Below are 13,949 nucleotides of genomic sequence, written 5' to 3' on the forward strand. Positions count from 1 at the left end.
TTCTTTTTTTTTTTTTTTTTTTTTTTTAGCAACAGGTTCTTATGGCGTTGGCAAAAGTGTATAAACGTAGCTGAGCACAGAACCAGGCATGAAGAAGGGCCTCGAAACGCTGTTTCATTTCTCTTATTCCTTCCTCCCTGACTCCGGGTCTGAGATCATATCCATTGCCATGCTATTCTTCCTACTGTTAAAGCTCCACCCTTTCCTCTCCTTGTAGGTGGCTTTGAGTTATGGGGCTTAGAGATTCTTCCTGGGAGGTTCTGTGAGTGAGGACAGAAGGGAAAGGCACCCTAGAAGCGCATAACACCGTTGCACCCACCCACCCAGCCAGTCTCTTCGCACAAACTGTTTGGTGCCCATGGCAACTAGGCAATTGGTTACTTCCACGTGATTTGAGCCACCTGGTACCGCACCCTCATTAATTGGCGACAATCAAAAACCACAGGTGCTAGCACAGAAAATGGAACCTACTAGACACTCTCTCCTTAAAGTATTATAATGAGATCTTCTAATTTGCATATTGATGTTATCTTCAGAAACTAAAGGGCAGCTAGGAGCTCTGAAAAAATCTAGTGGCTTGGAGCCATATCCCTCTGGAACTGGCTGGATGAATGATTTCAGAATGGAAAAGAGCTTTGAGAAGTAAATACTACATCTTTCTCTCAGACTCAAAAGTGCCCCCTGGCATTCCAGCCTCTACAAGGTATCTTTCCAACCTCATTTCCACACGTCACTGACACACCCTAACTGCAGCAGCTGCCCACACACCATCCTGCCACTCAATTCTGAATGCCTTCTTCCAACCCTGCATCCCTCAACCCCAAACCCCCCCAATTCTATCTGCTCTCTGATGTCACACTCAGCTGCCATGTCCTCTCACAAGACTTCCTGGCCCTGCCCTCTGATGTAATGGTTTCTCCTCTGGGATCCTACAGATGTTTAGCTACACCCTTCATATGATAACATCTGATTGTTTTGTCTGTGTTTTAAAGTTACTTACATGTGTGCTCTTATCATGTATCTGGCTGAGTTCCTTAAGGGCAGTGTCGCATTCACTGTTGTATTCCCAGTGCCTACTATATAGGTGCCTACCACAAAAGTAGACACCCAGTAAATATTTGATGAACAAATGTATGAATATATGTATGAAAAAAAATGACTACATATGCTTGCCAGGAAACTACTGATCCAAAACTGCATTCCACAAGCAGACTTCCCTTGCAGAAATAGCAGAGGTCTATGTTTCTTATTAATTTGACCTTCCAATATAAATTAGTAGGTGTAATTTTGGGCAGAATGAGCCATTATCCTTGGATTCAGGATATCCTCTAGAATAATAGGAAAATTCAAGTTCTAACACTTGACTGAGAGATCAAACCCTACAAGATAAAAAGGCAAAAGCAATCTTTTTGCCATTTCTAATCAACTTCCAAATAACACACCATGTGCTATCACTAAGTCAGTACTCATTTATTATTTACCTACCATGTGCAAGACATTTTGATGGAAACAATAAGGGAAAAAATGGCAAGAATCCATCTCCCAACTTCATATGTAAAAACATGAAGATGAGAAACTTTTTTTTCTTCCTTCTTAAATAAGAGATCCAGTAAGATAAGACATGATTAATCATTATAAGGTAAGGCTGAAAAACTCATCAGTTCTTCTATGTGTTAAGAGTGAATTCATCAGACTTTTTCTGACATTAGACTTTTATAAGGAGATAAAGCAGGAGAGTAATGAGCATCCTAAGTGAAAAAATGCAAAACTTTTACAAGTAGTAAAAAGCAGGAAAAGGAGCTCTAACTTTCCCAGCCTGGAAGATGCTAAACAGCAAGTCCTGGTGTTTTCCCAGGAAAACAGTTCTACCACTTTGGTATTCCAGGTTATCTAGTTCAAAACTCGTACAGACAGAGAACCAGTTCCAGATCCCAAATGCAGGTGTGGTATTACCTTCCTGAACAGCCAGCAGCTGAAGCCTATGTGGGTGGAGCCTCGCTAATCAGACCAACAGCATCAGCTTCACCTTGGGGACACTTCTAACAAAGGACTAGATGATCTCTAGAACATTAAAGTCTGAGAAGCACTGACTTAGAGAAATGACATTTAAGGAAGAGAAAACAGGTTCAAAAATAAAGAGAGAACTGAAAAGCAATGGACTGAGATATTCATCCTGTGATTAAACAGAACACAGAGGAACTGTGATGTCACACGGGGCTGTGGAAGGTATCGTAGACAAAGTTTAGGATTTAAAAATAAGTCTCTGTGGCATATTCCAAAAACTCAGAGTTTAATGGAGGAAAGAACTGTGGTAGAAGCTGAAAAGTACAATAAGATATTTCTCAAAAATTCTTCTAACTGGCCACATCCATAAGCTATGGAGGAGCCAGAGAAAGGGGCCAGATCAAGAGAGCTCGTATTGTGGACACTATCCCCTTTGGGTCAATGATACTGGTAACGTGCCAAAGGTGAAAGGACTCGAGTCAAGGGTAAATAAAATCAGAGAATGTTAAAAAAAAAAACAAAAAACCTTTAGAGATCTGGGCCAGGGGTTGTAACCTCGTGCTCTGAGGAAAACTTGGGATCATGTGTACCTACAAGTGTCTTAAGAGCAACCACTACTGTGTTTTGCATACTGGGCACCGGGAGAAAGATTTCACTTGTAAGAAGGTTTCTATTATATTAAAAATAGAGTTCGTAGCCATTGATCCCAACACCCACACTTCGTAGATTTATAGATGGAGAAACTTAGATAAGGGAAGTGATTTGTCTGATGTGTAGAGCTGATTAGTCACAGGGCTGAAACCAAAACTCATGACTGCTGATTCTTGCCTCAATGCTTCTTTTCACTACATCAATCTACTACATCCAAATCTGCTTCAAAAACTGTGCCACTTACTAAATGAGGTCTGTGTGAACCAAAAAGAAAATGTAAGACCCCCAAAGAGGAGGAAGTTATGAAGAGTGGAAATTTTCTTATGAAGAACATATTATACTAAAAAGTTCCCAAAATGAAAAACTCAATGTTGGACTTAGCATAACTATTGAGTATGTGGCTTTGTTATTTAGAACTTGACTAATTATAGAAATGCTGATGACTAGATTTAGATCAACTAAAAATTGAGTTAGACTTTATCACTGGCTTGGGTTAGTGAAGAATACTTCATTTCTAAGCTAATAACAGGTTGAAGATAGACCAATTGATGAACATTTGCAGTTTTGTGCTTATGAAAAGAAATTGTGACATTTCACGATGCATAAATGATGATCAAAGTACTGAAGCATCCAAGCAAGTTGCAATTCTCCAGGGAAGCTATTAACAGCTTAACATTTCTGGTTCACATTGGAATGTGGATTAAACTTACTAAAAAAACCTTTATATTAATATCAAATAAGCATGAAAGAATGTTATTAAGCAGATTAGGTTGAACCCTTTAAGTTCCAGGCTCTCTTGGGCCTGTTAATTACAGAATCAAATGTTGGTTAAGTGTACAAGAAAACCTGCACAATAACCCAAAACAGGTTTCATGAACTATGTTAAAAAAACAAATAATCAAACTATTAAAAAAAAATACAAGGGCAGACAGAACACCTTCCCAATGCCTCAGCAAACTAAACTGGGCTTCTCCCCAAGATAAACCATGACTGGACCTACTATAGCCTATGCACCATGGGCAAAATATATTGCAGATTTCTTTTATTTTCTTCTGCCTTCAATTAGTTCCATTCTCCTTCTTTTTTTTTTTAATTTTATTTTATTTTTAAACTTTACAATATTGTATTAGTTTTGCCAAATATCGAAATGAATCCGCCACATTCTCCTTCTATACTGATTATATCTTTGGTGCTGACCTCAGGACTCATTCATTCATTCATCCCTATAAACATGTTATTAATGCCCTACTATGTGTTAGGCACCACCCAGAAGGTGCTAGGAACACACACCCTCAAAATCTTCAGAGACAAGTAGGAAAACTAAATAAACAATAAAAAAATAATAACCGACCATTTGATTAAAACTGTTAGAATAAAGGTATATTATAATGCAGGTGTGAACTTCTGGTAGAAAAAAGGAAAGGAGTTAAAGAAAGGGCAAAACTGACTGTCACATGCAGCTTTTTAAGGAGATAACGTTGAGCTTCCCGGGTGGCTCAGTGGTAAAGAATCCCCCTGCCAAGCAGGAGACGGGGGTTCGATCCCTGTGTTGGGAAGATCCTCTGGAAAAGGAAACTGCCACCCACTCCAGTATTCTTGCCTGGGATATCCCACAGACAGGGGAGCCTGGCTGACTACAGTTGCAAAAGAGTCAGACACAACTTAGTGACTAAATGACATCAAGGAGATAATGCTTTTAGTTGGAAGGAATCACAGTGCTCTGAAGGAATAGAAAGTATAAGGAAGTGAAAGGAAGAAAGAAGAGCACGTGGAAAGATATGGGGGTACAGAGGCATATGGCACACCCAGGGCAGGGTTCAGAAAGGCTGAAACAACAGATACTAGTGAGGAGGGGTGACAGATGAAGCTGAATGAGTCTATATATAAATATTTGGCTGCACCGGGTTTTAGCCGCAGCATGCGGGATCTTTAGTTGTGGCATGTGAGATCTAGTTCCCTGACCAGGGACGGAACCTGGGCTCCCTGCATTGGGACTGTGGAGTCTTAGCCACTGGCCCACTGGCCCACAGGAAAGTTCCGGGACAAGTTTAAGGGCCTGACCATAAACAACTTCGATCCATTTCAGCCAAGGAGTTGTTTTTTTTTTTTTTAATAACTTTAGTGCCCAGGATATTTTTTTCCTTGTGTCTTATTTTGTCTGTTTTGTTTGTTTTTGTTTTCTTTTTTCATAAGTTTAGTGAAGCTTGTCTTTGTCTTGAAAAACAAAACACCAAAGCTTTCATATCATTTGCAACCTGATCTAGTTTGAAGAGACAGGTGGGAGTTATCTTGCAAGAGTAAGATTTATACCATGAAGGATGCAGTTCCAGGTCTGGTGGTACTGAGAGGAGACAATGGCATTCTTGACAAAATTACAATCCGCTGGTGGCATCTGCAGAAAAGAAGCCGTTGCAAATTTCTAAACAAGAGTAAACTGTTATTAGAAAATTCTAAAGTGTTTTACAGGCCAAAAAGGGAATGAGCTTAGTAAAATGCCTCAACAAAGTTGGAATAAAATACTGGATTTGAGAATTACTGGAACTTGGATACGTTAAAAGAGGGTGGAGGTTGGGTCATGCTTACAATGGTCTCAAGTTCAAATGAATTACTGTGAGAAGACACCACATTACAAGTCACACACTGGCTTGAGGGCTCCTCTCTTCCCTCGGTAGGTGCTGGCAGAAGGTGTGCTCAGTCATTTTCCAATGTAGATGCTGAGCCCCAAAGCCAAAACATGGAAGAGGAAGAGAGATGGAATGAATACCTTAAGAAACTCTGCAGAGAAGATCCCCCCTTTCTTCATGGCCCCACTTTAACTCATGCTTAAGGAAATGGAATGTTTAGGGTGCCTGAAGTGGAACTCCTTGGGTAGAATGTTTTCAGGTCTACTGGATCAGTCAGATACCCAGACTATGCTTTTCTTCAGAGCATCCACTTCTTTCTCTCCTTCTGCAACTTCTTCTGACTGAGAGCTATGGTCCTTGCTGGTGTGCATTTCCATATCAAACATGACCTGCCCATCTTGTGGAAGGGCTGTTGCAGTGAGAACTGCTTCTTGAACTGCTCTGTCTGGATTCATGCTGTGCATCCAAAAGAATCTTCTCCATGTCCCCGCTATGGATGGAGTATGGGAAGGTACGTGCTCCAGCCCCCCATTCTTCCCATTGCCATTATCGTTGCCATTGCTGCTGTTCACGGGGAGCTCCACCCAGGAACTGTTGAGGCCAGCAGGCAGTGGCAGAGACTGTTCACCTCTCTCACAGTTGTTGTTGTGCAGGGGCAGTGGCTGTTCTACTAAATGAGGTGACATTGTCAGGCGGCTGAAGAGCTGCAGCCCCGAATCAAGGACCTTCTCCAGTTCTCAGGCAGCAACACAACCAAATAGTTTGTTTTTTTAAGGGCAAGGCAATAATGGATTACAAACAAAGTAATGACATGATCAGATTGCTCTACAAAGAACATTCTAGCAGCTTGCAGGGCGAGACTAAATGCAGGAAGGGGGAGCTCTACAGTGGGCCAGAGCAGAACACGAAGGATGTCCCCATAGAAAGGCAATTTGGTGCAGGATGTCTGAGCCCAAGTGGAGCGCAGAAGGTGCCCACATGACGGAGGGACAGCAGAAACACTGGGACATATGTAACCAATTGGTTACATATTGGTTACATATATAACCAATGTAATATAGCTATAATATATTATAGACAATGGGAAGTATATCCAAAATATATTATGGATAATGGGATTTATCGCTTTCAAAGAAGAAAGATACAAATATGTATAAACAAATTCAACATATTAAATTGGAAATGGAGGTATCAGTATGAACATGGTTGGTTAATACACACAGATTAGATATAGAAATAACACTGAGCATCAAAATAAACAATGATGCTACCTGACTATATAGCCCATTAACTCAAACAGGAAATCATGGGTCCATGCTGCTGTAAAGAAAGTTAGATGAAAAACAGGATATTTGTATAGTTTCAAAGGACAACCCCACAAAATCCTTACTGATTACATTTTAAAAAAAAGCAAATTTGCTGTAGAGAGCCTTACAGATACCAATTTAAACAAGTCATCAAGGTGATCATATCAATCAGTAAACAGATCAGATGTGCCACTTGGGATGCAGTGAGAACACAGCACCACTTCTGTGCTATTCCTGCCACAGATGCATACATGGAATCCAATCATGGCTGAGCATCGGACAACCCATATTCACACATTTTAAAAAACTGGTCTATAATCTTCAAAAAGGTTGTGAATGGCAAGGAAAAATTGAGGAACTATTAAAAATTGAAGAGCCATGACAAAAGAATAGAATCCATGATTCTAAGTGGAATCCTTCTCTCCATTAGGAAATCAGGGGGACAAATGGCAAAATTTGAATAAGGTCTTACATTGGATGGTAGTACTACATCAATGTTTATTTCCCGGTTTTATAACTATACTGGAATTGTGTAGGAAAATGTACTTATTTTTAAGAAATATGTTACAGTATATGAAGATCAAGGGCATCACATTGCAACTTTCTCTCAAATGGTTAAAAAAAATGCTTTGTATTGTTCTTACATTTCTAGTATGAATTTGATATTGTTCCAAATATAAAAAAGGAAAGAATTAATAGATGATAAAAATCCAGACCAGACCATACAAAGACACTGTTCTTTAGGAAGAAAAAGGAGGAGAGGAGTTGGAATCTTAAATTAGAAACCCATTATACACGTTTTAAAGTCTTATGGTACATGTTTATGCTTAACTGCATAATAAAATATATATAATTCTCAAATCACAACACAGTTAAGTAATTTCTCCAAATACTGCCATTTTCCCCCAAATTAAGGAATTTTGCCAGGTATGGTTACAATTATCTACCAGGAATGGCTGACCTCCACCTGATCCTGGAGTCAAGATCTGACACCTAAAGTAGTTCCAGTTTCTTACAGAAAATAGTTTAATAAGGCTGATTTCTGTCTGGGTACCACACATCATACCTAAACTTACATTGTCAACAACCCTCAAGATAGACATTGTCATCTCTATTTTGCAGATCTAAAAATTTCTCCAAGAGATTAAGCAAAATGTCCAAAATCTTCTACTAGTAAGTGGAGCATCAGAAAATAAATTCAGATTTCTCTCACTCATAGCCCCTGCTTTTCCCACTACAATCCAGTAGCCTGCTACGTGCAAGGCATCATGTGATTCACCACAGGAGAGACAAGATTAATAAGACATGTTCTCACAGAACTAACCACTTCTGCTTTCTCCCCTTTATGTCGCAGTCAGAATCGTCTGCCTCTTGCCTCCTGCTATGACTCTCCCACGTCTCAGATTTTATCAGTGGGTGAATTCAGGAACACTGTTTTCTCTACCTTTTCTGTCATTGAAGAGATGAGACAGCAATTCTGAAGATGTACAAATGTGCCTTAGAATATAAAGACCAAAAAAATGAGCACTTAACATACTGTGTTAAATGAGGTTTCTGAGTATACAATGACCACTTAATCAGCTAAAAACAGAAAGAACAAAAGAATACAGAAGGAGTATAAAGAAAATAGTATTACTTCTAAATAATGTGATACTAGGTAAGAAAAAAGCCAAAGACCAATCCAGGAAATGTCAGGAGTTCTGGACAAGTGAACTGCTTCCTTCCAAACTTTTATTGTTTTACTTGGTAGAAGAGGTCACCTAAGAAGCATTCAGAGGGACTTCCTGGATGGTCCAGAGGGTAAGATGCTGGTCGCTCATTACAGGGGGCTCAGGTTCAATTCCTGGTCAAGGAACTAGATACCACATGCATGCCGCAACAAAGAAGTTTTCATGCCCAGCAACTAAGAAGCCCCCATGTCTCAATGAAGATCCCACGAGCTGGAACTAAGACCAGTACAGCCAAAATAAATAAATAAATATTAAGAAAAAAAAAAGAAGGAGCTTTCAGAAATCTCAAGCTCCTGACTAGAGCAATGGTGCTCTCGCTTGGACTGTCATTCTCTGAGGAAGCAATGAGATGTTGAACTCCTCATTTATCTCTATGAAGATCATGGTATTCTGCTCACTTTAGTGATGGTTAAAAAGAAACTGACTGCTATATAAAAGCAGAGGGAGGACAATGAGATGCCAGTTTACTTCATCAATAATGAATTCCCTCCACCAAGCTCATAATACAAAAGTGAAATGTTTATTATCATTTCTGTAATCTTGATTTATCCATATAAAACACTGGATATAGGTCTTGGCAGAATTTTGAGAAGCTTATATGTATGAATAGATTTCCCCATAAAACAAATTTCTAAAATTCAAGATAACATGTAAGTAATCATATATTTACTTTCAAAGTTATATGGAGAAAAAAATAAAAGGGAATCCTCGCCATAAGACAATAGGAAACTATAAGCCTATTTATATATTATTCAAATCAGTATAATTTAAAAATGATTTAATAGGGGAATATGTAAGAAAACTCAATGCTATCATGTTTCTCATCATTAGTATTATGTCAGGCAAGTCCGTGGCTTTGGTTTACCTCCAATGGTCTCCATTACAAACACCAACTGAGTCTATTCCTGGAATTGCTCTTAACCTCCCCTAGTATTTCATCCTTTCACACACAATAATGCACAGGGGGTAGTGGTAATATGTGAAACAAGCTCAAAGTTCCCAAAGTGGAAGACATTGTTTTCTTGCATCCTACCTACTGTAACTGAAAACTGGGAATTTACTGGAATTGAGGATTTATTATGAGTCAGATGGCTGACAGTCTTTCCAACCAAAACATCTGCTCTACAAAGGCACAACTGCTACAACCCATTTCCTCTTGGATCTGGAGAAGGACCAAGTTGTAGCTTAGCCCGCTCCTTAAAGACACAGGGATTTGAAGTGAGAAATGAAATCAAAGTGATTCTCTGTGTCACCTTCCAACCTCCACTACTTTCTTTGATGGCATTACAAATGTAATAAAATATGAGAATTTACAAAATTTTTGAACATTAAAACATTGCAATAAGAGTGGAATAACCAAGGACTTTATCAGATTACTTCAAATTGACAGCAGCACAGCTGAAACCAATTCTTTCTTTGGTACTTGAAAGCGGGGACACATACTAACTACAGTAGGGAAAGGGTCTCTTTATTTACTCAACAAATATTTACTACTGAACACTTCTATGTGTCAAGTACGATTCTGGGAACAAGTGGGGAACAGGAAAGATAATGACCACCTCTTGGAGCTTACCTTTCCACAGGGGAAAACAAACAACAAGTAAGCCTATTCATAAATACTCTTCAAAGCACTATAGGTTTCCAACTGTCTATTTGATACCATTGGCACTAAGATTTTTTCCCAGCAACTATAAGCAATAAGATAGTTTTTAGGAACCATATCCTAGAGCAGTGGTTCCAACCCTGGTCCTTATTTAAAAGCACATTACTGGGCCCTACCCCTGGCCATTATGATTCAGTACACGTATCTGGGCCAAGGATACGTGGCCCAGATACAAAAATATGGATACAAAAATAATGGATTTTTTTTTCAACTTATCAAGAGCTTGAACCGCTCATCAGGTTTGGAGTCTACTGCCCTAGAATACTGACCTCCAAACATTTAAAAGCATTAAATTAAAAATATCAATTTAAAATATTTGGTTTCCAGAAATAAACCCACATACCTATAGTCAATTAATCTTCGAAAAAGGAGGCAAGAATATGCAGTGGGAAAAAGACACTCTCTTCAGCAAGTGGTGCTGGGAAAGCTAGACAGCCACAGGTAAATAAAGTTAGAACACACCTTCTCATCATATACAAAATAAACTCAAAATAGTTTAAAGACTTAAACACTTAAGATGTGACACCATAAAATTCCTATAAGAGAACATAAGCAAAACATTCTCTGACATATCAATATTTTCTTAGGTCAGTCTTCCAAGGCAATAGAAATAAAACCAAAAATAAACAAATTGGACCTAGTCAAATTTATAAGCGTTTGCACAGCAAATAAAACCAGAAACAAAATGAAAGACAACCTATAGAATGGAAGAAAACATTCATAAATGATGTAACCAACAAGGGCTTAATTTCTAAAATTTGCAAACAGCTCATACAACTCAACAACAAAAAAACAAATAACCCAATCAAAGAATGGGTAGAAGACCTAAAGACATAGTTCTCCAAAGAAGAAATACAGATGGCCAGTAGGCATGTGAAAAGATGCTCAATGCTGCTAATTACTGCTGCTGCTGCTGCTAAGTTGCTTCAGTCGTGTCCGACTCTGTGTGACTCCACAGACGGCAGCCCACTAGGCTCCTCTGTCCCTGGGATTCTCCAGGCAAGAACACTGGAACTCCAGGCAAGAACACTCCAGGCAAGAACACTTGCCATTTCCTTCTCTAATGCATGAAAGTGAAAAGTGAAAGTGAAGTCCCTCAGTCATGCCTGACTCTTAGCGACCCCATGGACTGGAGCCCACCAGGCTCCTCCGTCCATGGGATCTTCCAGGCAACAGTACTGGAGTGGGGTGCCATTGCCTTCTCTATGCTAATTACTAAAGAGATGCAAATCAAAACTACAATGAGGTACCACCTCACACAGGTCAAAATGGCCATCATTAAAGAGTCAACAAGTGACAAATGCTGGAGAGGGCATGAAGAAAAGGGAACCCTCCTATAATGCTGGTGGGAATGTAAGTTGGTGCAGCTACTATGGAAAATAGTATGGAGGTTCCTTAGAAAACTAAAAATAGAATTGCCATATGGTTCAACAATCTCAGTCCTGGGCATATGTCCAGACAAAACTCTAATTTAAAAAAAGATATATGCACCCCCAGGTTTATAAAAGCACTATTCACAACAGCCAATACATGGAAACAACCTAAATGTCCATTTACAAACGAATGGCTAAAGATGTGGTATGTATATACAATGGAATATTACTCAGCCATAAAAAGGAATGAAATAATGCCATTTGCAGTAACATGGTTGCAACCAGAGATTATCATACTAAGTGAAATAAGTCAGAAAGAGAAAGACAAATATCAAAAGATGTCACTTATATATGGGATCTAAAATATGATACAAAGGAACTTATCTACAAAAAAGAAACAGACTCACAGAGAGAACAGACTTGTGGCTCCCAAGCTGGGGGTGTGGTGGGCGGGAGGCATAGACTGGAAGTTTGCAATCAGCAAATACAAACTACTACATAGAGAATAGATTAAAAACAATATATAGAATGGATAACCTGTATAGCCCAGGGAACTATATTCAATATCCTGTGATAAACCACAATGGAAAAGATTATGAAAAAGAGATGTGTGTGTATGTATATATGTGTATGTGTGTTAGTTGCTCAGTTGTGTCCAACTCTTCGCAATCCCACCGACTGTAACCCACCAGCCTCTGTCCACGGAATTTTCCAGGCAAGAATACTGGACTAGGAAGACATTCCATTCTCCAGGGGATCTTCCCAACCCAGGGATCAAACCTGGGCCTTCTGCATTGCAGATAGATTCTTTACTATCTGAGCTACCAAGGAAGCCTGTGTGTGTGTGTGTGTATAAACTGACACTTTGCTGTACAGCAGTAATTAACACAACACTGTAATCTATACTTCAATAAAATTTTTTCTTAAAGTTTGGGCTTCAGATCAACATATCTTCTATGTATTTACTGAAAAGCTATATACATAGACTGCTATGCTAATACATTACAAATATCATAAAACATGTACAAACAGTAGAAATTCTAGGAAGGTGAGATAAAAATAAATATAAACAAATATTTTCTCCCAACCCGGCTGTCTGCCTGCACAGGCTGCAATTTATGAAGTGGAGCAAACCAAGAGGCCAGCAGAGTCCTCACACACAGACTGGGAAGCAGGGCAACTGAAGGCGAAGCCCTTTGATTCACAGCCTTGGAAGACAGGCTCTACCTCAGCCCTCACTCTGCTCTGAAAACTTACACTTTCTCATTTATGGCACAGGGGAGAGAAGTAGGCAGAGGGCATTAGAACTAGAATCTCAGTGGCAGGAATTCAGGAGACCTTGCCTCACACATACCTGCCAGCTCTTGTTGACATACACCAAGTATGGAAAAACCACACTTGGAAAAACATATAAACTCCATCCTAGGTTCAGCAGCTGTAATCCTGTTGTGTCAGTCGTTTGAATCATGTGTGAATGTGTCTGTGCATGTTAGATTCCTGACCATGTGATAAAGGTAGAAAGAGTGCAGGCTTCCAGATTAGACAAGCTAGTGAGAATCAGGCTCTCCCCCTGGTTGCTTGCTATGTTCAGTTGGCTGAGTAAGTTATTTAACACCTGGATAAGCCTCTGTTTCCTCAACTGTAAAATGGGAGTAGTTATACAAAATGACGGTATCAGTTACACCATGAATAAAGGGTGGCCATCACTGTGGCCACCATCATTGTCACTGTTATCCCAGATCACCTTGGAACACCTGGCCCACCTGTTTCCTGCACACACTGATCCTGGCTCGTGCACCTGGAAATGACACCTGTCAGTTGCCTTCTCTGTGTATAAACTCTTTGTTGGCAAATTCTGGCCTGACTGTGCAGCATCAGTTTCTAGTTTGGTCCCTTCTAACCAGGATAAACGAACGGCCCCACAACTGATGATGTTAAAGCCACTTCCTGCTTGGCTTGGCAGAGGGCCAGCCCCTTGACTTTGAATTCAGGGTTACACCTCCGTGGACCAGCAGCCTTCATCTGCCCTTTCATTTGACAGCTCACTTCCTGGCTGTTTTCTCTCTGTGGCATTAAAGAAAAAAAAATCAACAGATAATATTTTCTCTCTTCTAGTCTCCTTTCCAGTGCCTTCTTGTTTGTGCTTCCTATCTCTATTCAAATGAAAGGTAATAAAATCATTTGACTGTGAAGACTAAGAAGGCAATTCTCAAATGATTTACTAGTGGCTGCAGGTATGGCCCTACATGTATATCCATAAAGAGAGCATTTCAATTCATAGGACTTTCAAAAGTCAGGTAGCCATCTTAAGGAAAATCAGGCTTGTCACCTGTATAGATTACCAAGGAAAGAAATAAAAACAAATAAGAATTTGTCTAAAAGAATTTAGGAAAAGAAAATAGAATATCAAATTAAAATCAGAAAAGGCAAAAATAAAACCAAGAGCAGAAAAAACATAACAAGCAAAATATAATATTAATCCAGAGAAAAATCATTTTATTAAATCAAGACTACACGTTAGAAAATAGTATTTTTTTAATTGGGGCAATATAAATTTTAGTTATCTGCTAATAAATTTAGTAGTTAAACAGACATGG

The 13,949-nt window shown here is 39.3% G+C and overlaps 1 protein-coding gene and 1 pseudogene across 2 annotated transcripts in view; both read right to left on the reverse strand.

Moving 5' to 3' along the window:
- Positions 1-13,949, reverse strand: part of BABAM2 (BRISC and BRCA1 A complex member 2) — a 418,531-nt gene that overhangs the window by 219,970 nt on the left and 184,612 nt on the right. The window lies entirely within an intron of this gene.
- Positions 1-13,949, reverse strand: part of LOC139185631 (BCL2/adenovirus E1B 19 kDa protein-interacting protein 3-like pseudogene) — a 36,440-nt pseudogene continuing 22,491 nt past the window's right edge.

This window comes from Bos indicus, chromosome 11, assembly GCF_029378745.1.
Source record: "Bos indicus isolate NIAB-ARS_2022 breed Sahiwal x Tharparkar chromosome 11, NIAB-ARS_B.indTharparkar_mat_pri_1.0, whole genome shotgun sequence".
Lineage (NCBI taxonomy): Eukaryota > Metazoa > Chordata > Mammalia > Artiodactyla > Bovidae > Bos > Bos indicus.